Genomic DNA, 12,292 nt, shown 5'->3' on the forward strand with positions numbered 1-12,292 from the left:
GATTACTTGGTTGAACTCTCAAATCCCAATATCATCACCAATGTCCAGACTCTAGATAATAAACATGAAATAATAGTTAACCTAGTTACTTGAGCCAATGAGGATCAGGGCCAGCTAAAAAGTAAAGTTGAGAATTTGTATACCTCAGCTACTCCGGATAATGCCTTAGCTCGAAAATTCAGACGCGAATCGAAGAGACAAGCGGATGGGAGCACGGATAGATGAGGAAAAACACACGGGCTCGGTGCAGGCGTTGCGTCATTTCCGTTACTCGGAATAGTATGTGAAGCGTATGCGTATGCATCTACGTACGTACAACAAAAGGGTTTTGGGTAATTGAGGAACTTGGTGTAAATTCATTTGCTACCACATTTCCATCCAAAGCTGAGCTACAACGCATGGATTTATGGGGCTCTGTGATGGCAAAGTGTGCTGATGCGACAATGGAAATTTCTGAAAAAAAAAAGATTCAGATGAATGGAAGTATGAGATCCCGAAGGCTTGGGTCCAGTTCCGTGGACTCTCCAAAGATCTCAGGGAGTGTCCTCCTATCATATGGGCTATTGGCTCTATTTTTGGAGTCACTCGTATGGTGGACATGAAGTTCACCAATTGGGCAGTCAAGGATGAAAGTTGCTGTGCTGAACCTGGACTTCATTCCGGAGTTTGTCGATGTAGTAATTGGTGACTACGTCTATGAACTTCAATTTCGAGTGGAGAAGGAGGGGGTGAAAGTAATCCACATCTAATTGACATGGATGTGCAGCCTGACGAGGATGGAAACAAGGATAAAGAGAAGGATCTGGAGGAGGCTAACAAGGAAAATCTTGCAAAGGAAAATGAAAACACAGGCCAAGGTGAGAAGGAATCAGGAAAAGGAGGGAATGTCACTGGTGGGAGCCTACAGGTATAGCTGAGAGCACCAGAGCTTGGGTAACTGAAGCATTTTATGTGCAGTCGGCCATTGAAAATTCTACAGGGAAGAAAATAGCTAGCAAGCCATCTGTTGCTGAACTCCCTTCACATATTGTCTCTCCCACGCCTACACCTGTTGCTACAGCTACTCCCACCCGCAAAAGTAAAAGGAGTGCAATGATTACAGACCAAGAGACGGTTGAGAAGGCTGCAAAACTCAAAGCTCGAAAAAACTTAAGAGGAGCCCGACAAACAAGGTAACAAGTCTTTTAATCCATTCCTTTCTTTTTCTGATGATTTGGTTGTTAAGAAAATTAGTAAGGTGGGAATTTCTTTAGGCTCAACATATGCTAGAACTTGTAAGTCAGTTAGCAACCTTAAGAATATTGAATGTAGTAGGCTTCAGGTTGCACCTCAAGTAGCAGAGTTAAATGGAAATAATTTAGTCTCCACTCTCGAGAAAGAAATTGATATAGATGATGAGCTTAATATCCTTGCACTACACCAGTTTTGTGGTGAGGTGGTGGAGGATTTGAGAGATGGGGAGGGCAGTGATCTTTTTGATCTACAAGCCGTTCCTAGAAAGAAAAAATCTAGTTCAAAAAAGAAAAACAAAGAAAGTAAGAGTGGATCAAAAAACAATAAGAATAACCAATGAAAGGAATATTTTGGAATTGCAATGAGTTTGGGAAAAAAATACAAATTTATTTCAGACCTTGTTCGTGAGAAAAGTTTAGATTTTGTGGCCGTATCACAAACCGGGAGGAATAATTACTCAAAAAGTTTCCTAAAAAACCTTTGTGGTGGAAAGGACTTTTTTTTGGCATGGCAAAGCTCCTCACGGAAGATCTGGTGGCATGTTAGTTGGAGTTAATCTACTAACGTTTGATATTGGTGAAATTGAGGAAGGTGATTATTTTGTTAAATTTAAAGTGAGGAATAAACAGGATGGCTTCCGATGGGTGTTGGTGTGTGTATATGGGGCAGCATAACAACAGTACAAAGAGGCTTTTCTAACCGAGCTGGTCCAGTTATGTACTAAAGAAACTTTACCTAATTAGATGGTGACTTTAATATTATATGGACCGCACGAAAAGAATAACGCCAACTATAATGATAGGTGGTCGTTCCTGTTTAACGCAATAATAGATGCCTTTAATCTAAGAGAACTAGAACTTTCAGGGTGCCAGTTTACTTGGGCCAATAGCCAAAAGGTCCCAACTTTTGAAAAGTTAGACATAATCCTGTCTTGCACGGAATGGGAGCTGAAGTTTCCGCATACTACAGTACAAGTACTGACTAGAGAAATCTCTGATCACACTCCGTGATTCTTAAATATGGGTGAGACAGCTTCAGTTAACAACACTCCGTTGTTCAAGTTTGAGCTGGGATGGTTGTTACGTGAAAGTTTTTTGATACTGTTAGAGATGTCTGGCAAGGAGTGGCTAAAGGCAATACCCCCTTAGAGACCTGGTAACAAAAATTAGACGCTTACGACAATATTTGAGGGGGTGGGCTAAAAATATTAGTGGTGCTTATAAAAAAGAAAAAAAAGAGGCTCTTGAATAAACTGGATGAGTTAGATAAAAAGGTAGAAACTACACCTTTAGACACCAATGAGCTTAATCTCAAACACGCTCTTAATAATAGACTAGCAGAATTGCTACGAGAGGAAGAATTAAAGTGGTACCAGCGAACGAAAGTTAAGGATTTGCTTGAAGGAGATGCGAATACAAAATACTTCCAGTTAGTGGCTAATGGAAAGCACAGGAAAACTCGTATCTTCCAGCTAGAACAAGAGGAAGGTTTAATATGTGATGATATTGAACTTAAGAAATATATCACTAAGTTTTATAAAAAGTTATTTGGTCCTTTAGATAACAACTTTGTGTCTATGCAATCCATGATGATATTCCTAAGTTTCAGCTTAAGAAAACGAACTCCTAGTCACACCATTTTCGGAGGTTGAGGTAAAAGAGGCTATTTTCCAAATGAAAAACAATACTGCTCCTGGCCCTGATGTATTCTCGCTAGAGTTTTATAAAGTTTTTTGGAGTGTGATAAAGGGGGACTTGATGGCTCTATTTGAGGAATTCCATAAGGGCACGCTGCCTCTTCACAACCTCAACTTTGGAACAATAATACTACTACCTAAAAGTAGTGACCCAAAGCAGATTCATCAATATAGACCTATCTGTTTGCTAAATTTTAGCTTCAAAATATTCACTAAGGTAGCCACTAATAGGATTGTGAAGGTTGCCCAAAGAACTATTAAACCATCACAAACAACTTTTTTGCCTGGAAGGAATATTATGGAGGGTGCGGTGATACTTCACAAAACAATTCATGAGCTTCACAAAAAAACAAAATGGAGTGGTTTTTAAGATACACTTAGAAAAAGCGTATGACAAAGTTAAGTGGGATTTCCTACAACAAACTCTTAGAATGAAGGGTTTTAATCCAATGTCGGGATAAAAGTGAATGAACAATTAGGACAATACTTCCAAACCAAAAAGGGGCTTAGGCAAGGTGATCCACTATCCCCCATACTTTTTAATATTGTTGTGGATATGTTGGTAATCATCGTGGCTAGAGCTAAAGAGGATGGTCAGGTGAAAGGGGTAGTACCTCATCTAATCGAAGATGGCTTGTCTATCCTCCAATATGCGAATGATATAGTTATTTTTATTGACCATGATATTGAACAGGCAAAAAACATGAAGCTTCTATTATGTGCTTTTGAACAATTATCAGATCTTAAAATTAACTTTCACAAAAGTGAAATCTTCTGCTTCGGGCAAGCAAAAGCCTATCAAACTCAATATTCACAGCTTTTCGGGTGTAAATTAGGCTCTTACCCTTTTCACTATTTAGGGATCCCAATGCATTATAGAAAGCTAGGAAACAAAGATTGGAAGGAAATAGAGGATAGAATAGAGAAAATGTTAAGTGGTTGGAAGGGAAAACTCCTATCTGTAGGAGGACGGCTAGTGCTAATAAACTCAGTTCTTTCTAGCTTACCTATATTCATGCTCTCTTGTTTTGAGGTCCTAAGAGGAGTTCTTAAGAAAATTGAATACTATATGTCAAATTTTTTCTAGCAAAATGACCAACATAAAAAGAAATATAGATCAGTAAGATGGAATATACTGCGCCAGCCAAAAGAACAAGGAGGGTTAGGAATATAGGACTTGGACATACAAAACAAATGCCTTCTAAGTAAATGGCGTTTTAAGGTGTGTAATGAAGAGGGGTTGTGGCATGAACTGCTCAGAAACAAATATCTAAAGAATAAAACCTTAAGCCAGGTGAGTAAAAGATCTGGGGATTCTCACTTCTGGTCAAGCTTGATGGGTGTAAAAGACCAATTCCTAAATCTAGGAAGGTTCAGGCTAAATAGCAGTAACCAAATCAGCTTTTGGGAGGATAAATGGTTAGGTACCTAGGCTTTAAAATTCCAATACCCTAATCTATTTAATATAGTGTGGAGAAAACATGCAACTGTGACAGAAGTGCTCAGTACAAACCCAATTAATGTTTCATTTAGGAGAGCTTTAGTTGGGGATAAGTTAATTGAGTGGTATAACCTTGTCGTGAGAATAGCACATATTAATTTGAATGAGGGTATGGATGAATTTGTGTGGAATCTACATAAGAATGGAGTTTTCACGGTGAACTCCATGTATAGGCACCTAGTCAATGACAGAGTCAAAGTTACACAAGAAATTTGGCATACGAAGATTCCACTCAAAATAAAAATATTTATGTGGTATTTGAAAAGGGGAGTGATCCTTACGAAAGACAATCTAGCTAGGAGAAATTGGAATGGGAGTAAGGCTTGTTGTTTTTTTAGTAAGCCATAAACTATCCAACACTTGTTTTTTGAATGTCATTATGCAAAATTTTTTTGGCGTGCGGTACACATTGTGTTAGGAATCCCACCACCACAAAATACAGATCATGTGTTTAATAATTGGTATAAAAAGGGGGACGGGAACATAATGTTTTGTTATTGACAGGCGCTGCATCTATTTGTTAGACAATTTGGCTCACAAGGAATGATACTGTCTTTAACAATGGTAGACCAAAAACTTATTGGAAGGTGCTGTTCAGGGGACACATTGGCTTCGGTTCTGGGCATTGTTGCAGCACATTGACGATCGAAAGGAGCGGATCGTCAATGCTTGCCAGTTTTTAGAGTCTGGAGCTATGTATTTTTTTTCCATCCATGGATGGCCTTTCACTCTGGTGTGTTGTAATTTTGCCCATCATATAGTCGCGGAATAAATTGGATGGCCTTTGCTCTGATGAAGAGTAACAGGGGATGCTCTGTCTATAATTAGGATGTGTGATTCTTCAGTTTCCGACGACTGGCAGGCATGGTACTCTTACCTGAAAACTGAATAGTACTAGAGTACCCAGTTTGGTTTACTTTTCCAGCAAGAGCATGATGTAATTCTATCTGTCGCCTTATAAGTAATGGAATCTGGAGTATGGTCATATCTGAATTTCTTTTGGATGATCCCATCTTCCAACGGCAGCGTTGGAGTTTACTGCCCTGCTGTAGCTTATACCTGACTGTGACTGAACACAAAGTGAAGAGACCAGGCTTAACATTCGGTTTGACTGTTTGAGTTTGGCCGTATGCATCTGTTAACATCAAAATTTGGAAATATGCTTTGAAAGGAAAGGAATCGACCAATGATGCAAAAATGATGAAATCTCCTAAATAAGACTATTTGCGAGCTGGCCGTAGAAATCAGGAACGTGTGCATGAAGAAAGAAAGAGAAAGTAAGAAAGCTAGAAGATTAAAAGAAGGAAATCAACGCACACATGTACACGGCAAGAGTTCCAACAGTTTGGCATCCAAAGGAAGCACATGTACGAAAGGTTGTTTTATAGAATAAAATATTCTGGAGATAGAGTTGGTTAGGAATAAGCTTGATTAGAGATAGAGTTGGGTTAGTTAGAGATAGAGTTTTGATTAGAAAATATTGTATATGTGACTTGCCTTGTACGTGATTAAATGCCAATTATTTAATGTCAAAGGCCATCCGTCCTATAAATATAAAGGGTCCTAGCCATTGTAATTTTTATCCAACGATCAATACAAAATATTTACTTTTACGCATCTACCTTTCGGCTTCACGCCATTACCCTAGGAGTAGAAGTAATGTAGCTTTTCGACGAGTTCCTTCTAGCAAGCTGTACTGCATCGACTTCGATCTTCGGCAAGCTGCAAGTTCCGTCACCAGGTGTTCTAGGTTTTAACTACCGGACGCATCGTTGTTGTTTCGTCTAGTTTCATCTACCATTTATCGAATATCTTGGATCTTTGACTTACGGTGCATCGCTTCTATCTTGATCTACAGTATTCACCAGTTATCCTGCCTTGATTAAGCTTGCATCGACTGATATTTATCTGTTCTATCATCTTGCCGTTCAGTTTGCTTTAATTAGCTTTAGATCGGTTCATCATAGACGACAGATCGCTTAATAGCCTGTTTCATCTTAATCTTGGCTAACCTTCGAGTGCTGTTGGAATTAAGTTCCATTATGATTAGATTCATCGGCTGGCGGGGTTTAGATTGACGTCCTGTCGAGTGTTTCTAGGCTGCAACTACCGGGCGCATCGCTGTGGTTTCACCTAGAAATATTGGTAGCGACATTAGTTTGAATCTCATCGGTTTGTGGCTCTGGCTGTGATGGAGCAAGAGCTCGACGACGCTCCGTCTCCTATCGGCTTTCTAGCCGATGGTTATTGCTAAATTATGTTGAATCGGCTTGAATAGCCGATGAGCCACTTGCATTCATCAGGATGTTGGAATCGGCCTCATGGCTGATATATTTATTTATTATGATTTATTTTGCTACGTCATCATCACTGCTGGTGACAGGATCACATCGGCCCCATCGGCCGGTTGCCTCGGACTCAAAGGATCATCTTCCCCCGGTCAGTTGAATGGTCAAACTGACTGGTACGCTTGCGCACACCATGCGCGCCGATCTACAGGACCTGCACCAGAGTGAAGCAAATCTCCCAAGCCTTTCGTGTGTTAATACGTGAAAGTCACCGCCTGATTTTTACGTCAACATACTTTTGGCACGCTCAATGAAACATAAATATAAAAGGAAAATTAGTCAAGTACAAGCGTTATCGATCATCGGATTCTTGGTTGTCGACCGCATGTGTTTCTATCAGTAATAGTGCTCTAGCCGATGAGAGTAGTGCCAGAGGATTTTTGAGCCGATGATTGAGAGTTCATTGGAATATAATAAGAAAGGAATGTGTCAGGCAAGTCTTGCGTTCAGCAGCCGATGGAAGCTAGCCGATGACGCCTTAGGGAGTTGCTGATACTGAACCAGGGAGTTGCTGATACTGAACCATCGGCGATGGTTGCACCACACAGGGATGAGCCGATGGCCGTTCATACTGTATCGGCTGCGTGCCTCGAGGAACTTGATGATGTTGGATCGACGTTGGCATGTATTGACCTATCGGCTGCATTACATTGAGATGAGCCGATGGTTGAGCATACTGTACCAGTGGTTGTGAATTCTCAGGAATCCGATGGCACTGAGCCGATAGTGGCATCCTAAAATCCATCAACTGATTTGCTCCAAATAGAACCACCGGACGAGCGTACTGCATCATTTGCTGTGGAATCTGCTGATATTGAGCCGATGAAAATATACCCGGGCTCGGTGATTGTATTATCTGGGGTCGAATCATTGATTGCACACGCAGAGCTGTTAATTGATAATCTTCCTGAGTCAAGCGTGGCACCACTGGACCACTACAAGCGGACGCGTCATAATTTGTTTTTATACTTTTCATTGTTATATGAGCCGATGACCTATAATTTGGCAAATTAAGCATCGGATGATTGATTGCTTGGCCAACTAGCATCGACTGACTGCTTGGCAAATAAAAGAAATTGCATCGGCTGAATAAGAGAAATAAGCATCGGCTGCCTATTTAACTTTTTCCCACAGCCAATGGGAGAGATGGAGGAAGACAGCCGATGGTGTCCTGCTGCCGATGACGAGTTGTCGATACTTCCATTTAAGTTTATTCTTCTAGCACAAAAGCATCGGCTGATTGCTTGGCCAATACAAGAAAAATAGTATCGGCCGATTGACTGTTTGGCAAAAAGCATCGGCTGATTGCTTGGCCGATAAAAGAAATAGCATCAGCCGATTGACTGCTTGGCAAAAAGCATGGGTTGATTGCTTGGCTAATAAAAAAATTGCATCTGTCGATTGGTTCAAGCAAAATTGCATCGGCTGATTAGTTCAAGCAGAACAGTATCGACTGCTTATAAAATATGTCGGATATTAATTTCGAAGCATGAAATATTCATACTCCGAAATTAGGGGGGCATATGTGTTGACAACAAAAGCTTGGTGGTTACTGCACCAAGTTTTGGTGTCCACAGACTGATATGTTGTTTCACGGCCAGCGAATTCATCGGCTCAGAGTGGGATCAAGGCATCAAGCCGATGGGGTTCTTTATATTTCAAGAGGAGTCGATGTGGCTTTGAATATTGCAATCAGATGTCATTGGCTCTAAAGACAAGCATCGGACTTCTATAATTAGTTTCGGAACATGAAGCCTTCGTACACTGAAACTCTGGGCTGTGTTGACATCGAATCATCGGACTTCTATAATTAGTTTCGGAACATAAAGCCTTCATACTCCAAAACTGGGGGGCCTGTGTTAACACCAAAATTTGGAAATATGCTCTGAAAGTAAGGAATCGGCCGATGATGTAAAAAATGACGAAATCTCCTAAATAAGGCTATTTGCGAGTTGGCCGTAGAAATCAGGAACGTGTGCATGAAAAAAGAGAAAGCAAGAAAGCTAGAAGATTAAAAGAAGGAAATCAACGCACACATGTACACGGCAAGAGTTCCAACAGTTTGGCATCCAAGGGAAGCGCACGTACGGTAGGTTGTTTTATAGAATAAAATATTCTGGAGATAGAGTTGGTTAGGGATAAGTTTGATTAGAGATAGAGTTTTGATTAGAAAATATTGTGTACATGACTTGCCTTGTACGTGATTAAATTCCAATTATGTAACGTCAAAGGCCATCCACCCTATAAATATAAAGGGTCCTGACCATTGTAATTTTTATCCAACGATCAATACAAAATATTTACCTTTACGCATCTACCTTTCGCTTCACGCCATTGCCCTAGGTGTAACTTCTCGACGAGTTCCTTCTAGCAAGCTGGGCTGCATCAACTTCGATCTCCGGTAAGCTGCAAGTTCCGTCATCAGGTGTTCTAGGCTTTAACTACCGGGCGCATCACTGTGGTTTCGTCTAGTTTTATCTACCAGTTATCGAATATCTTGGATCTTTGACTTACGGCGCATCGCTTCTTTCTTGATCTACGGTATTCACTAGTTATCCTACCTTGATTAAGCTTGCATCGGCTGATATTTATCTATTCTATCGTCTTGCCGTTTAGTTTGCTTTAATTAGCTTTAGATTGGTTCATCATAGACGACAGATCGCTTAATAGCTTGTTGCATCTTAATCTTGGCTACCCTTCGAGTGCTGTTGGAATTAAGTTTCATTATGATTAGATTCATCGGCCGGCGGGGTTTAGGTTGACGTCCTGCTGAGTATTTCTAAGCTGCAACTACCGGGCGCATCACTGTGGTTTCACCTAGAAATATTGGTAGCGACATTAGTTTGAATCTCATCGGTTTGTGACTCTAGCTATGATGGAGCAAGAGTTCGATGACGCTCCGTCTCCTATCGGCTTTCTAGCCGATGGTTATTGCTAAATTATGTTGAATTGACTTGAATAGCTGATGAGCCACTTGCATTCATCAGGATGCTGGAATCAGCCTCATGGCTGATATATTTATTTATTATGATTTATTTTGCTACATCATCATCACTGCTGGTGCCAGGATCACATCAGCCCGATCGGCCGGTTGCCTCGAACTTTAAAGGATCATCTTCCCCTTGTCAGTTGAATGCTCAAACTGACTGGCACGCCCGCGCACACCATACGCGCCGATCTACAGGACATGCATCGGAGTGAAGCAAATCTCCCAGGCCTTTCGTGTGTTAGTACGTGAAGGTCACCGTCTGATTTTTGCATCAACACACTTTTGTTTTGGTGTCCACAACATGTTGATTCAATAATAGTACATATGCTCCCATCATGTATTGGTGGAATAAATTGGATGGCTTTGAAGAGTAAAGGAGGATGTTCTGTTTTTAGGATAATAGGAGAAGATTCTTCGGTTTCTGGTGACAGGCAGGGGCATGGTGCTACTTGCTTCTTTACTTAAAAACTGAAGAGTACTCCCTCCGTCCCAAATTATTATTCATTTTAGCTTTTCTAGATACACTTTAGCTATATATCTAAACATACGTATATATTTAGGTGCATATTAAAAGGTGTGCATCTAGAAAAATGAATAGTAATTTGAGACGGAGGGAGTAGTCATTAACATCATAACATGGATGACATAATGTCAATGAACATCACGATGTTTCGTGCAACGCAACTACTGCCAGTAACAGGAAGGATGGACTTTGATATTATACTGTTCCAAATGAGCTGGACAAGGCGCCTGCAGCTTTTATGTCATCTGATCCTGGTATCCCTAAGCCCAATAGGCCAAAAAATGGAATCAGCCCTTCACTTGGACACTTGGAGCATGGCGCTTCGTTGCTACAAGAGTATAGGACCATGTTCAGAACAGTAAGGTATTCACCTGGAAGGCATATAAACTCCAAAACAACCAATAAACATTCCCTCGTCCAGTAAAGAGTTATAGGAAGATGGCGCCACCGCCAGGAAATTTACAATGACAGATAAGAAAAGAAGGCAAGCTATAAAGCTCGATCAGGCATCCCAGTATCGCGGCAACTGCGATGATGGGACCAGCAATGTGCAATGAGCATCGGAAGCCTGGGGCCCTTTTGTGTGGTGTGAAAGATAGATTTATTGGTCCTTAATTACCATACCTTTTTCCTATAGGTTGTTGCAATGAATGTGCAGAATTGTGGATTTTGCTACGTTCATCTTCACGTAGAAAAAGTACCATATGGTTAAAATGATGGAGGCATAAACTGTAATAAGAATTGTAATAATAATTGCTTGAGTGCAAAATTTTCTTTTTCTAAAATATGATCATTATTGAAATAAAAAATTTATGATGCATTAGTTAAACGTTTGTTTCTCTCGAGTTTCAAGAATGTTGGACACATACATGGACACACATGCTTCCTCTATAGAATCCTTTCTTCTATCAACAACATTAATGTTGCGTATCACTAAAAGAATAGTTTTCCATAAATACCGGATGAAAAGTTACGAGGAACCTAACCATGTCCTTTGTGGTTCGAACACGACGAGATGCTCTAAGTTTGGCATTTTAGCCCGTTACATTATAAAAAAAACCAGTTAGCATCGATCCACTTTGCCAAACGATGTATGGCTCAGCGGGAGATGGGTGCGACAAGGTCCGATCCTATCCTAGTACTTGCTTACCTAACGAAGGAACGAACCTAAACCCACCACTCTGCACTTGCAGCAATGCAGTGCAGCTATTCGAAATGGGAAAGCCCACGCAGGAAACGGTTAGGTTAGGGCGGTTAGGCCATGGAAGTCCACCCAAGTCAAATGCTTGGTCGCCTGGCTGGCTGCGCCTCCTCACGGTGCCAAGGGCCAAAATTCCATTTCCTCTTCTCCTTCCGTCCGTCCCTTTATTTCGTACTAGTAGTACACGCGATAGAACACTGCTACTCGTTTGGAGACCGAACGTCTAAAGGCCATATCACACCATCTGATAGGTGATCCGCAGCATCGCATAAGTTTTGTTTGGAGAGAAGGATCAAGGTCGTCTTAAGATGACCCTTGGAAATCACAAAAGGTCCAAGCCAATCCTAGCTAGGTGACAGTCGGCTCACCGAAGCTTCCTGTGATAAGTAGTAGTAGTGAGAGCAAGGACACCCCGAAGCTTCAAAAGCACCAGCATCCAACGGGAGACGTTGTTTGCTGCAGGAAGGAATGAACCCAAGTCGCCTGAATCTGTATACTATACAGATCGAAAACAATTAAAAACGTTCCTCATCCAAATTGGAGCCACCTTACTTCTCATGTCGGATCCACCTGTCATGTATTTAAGGAAGAGGATAGCGTGCAGACCCATAAAAAATGCAAGATAGAAAATGTTTCTACCAAAAAATCTAAATCTTTTTTCACCAGCCAGTTTGTTTACCTGCGCCTATACCCAACTCCTGTCCCGGCACGGCAACGCTTGTGCTGGCCCTACCCTTAACCGCGAGTCCGCTGCGACGCGTCCGCGGCACTGCCCCTCCCATTCCTCCCCGTCCGCGCTTC

Source organism: Setaria italica, chromosome III (genome assembly GCF_000263155.2).
Source record: "Setaria italica strain Yugu1 chromosome III, Setaria_italica_v2.0, whole genome shotgun sequence".
Taxonomy (NCBI): domain Eukaryota; kingdom Viridiplantae; phylum Streptophyta; class Magnoliopsida; order Poales; family Poaceae; genus Setaria; species Setaria italica.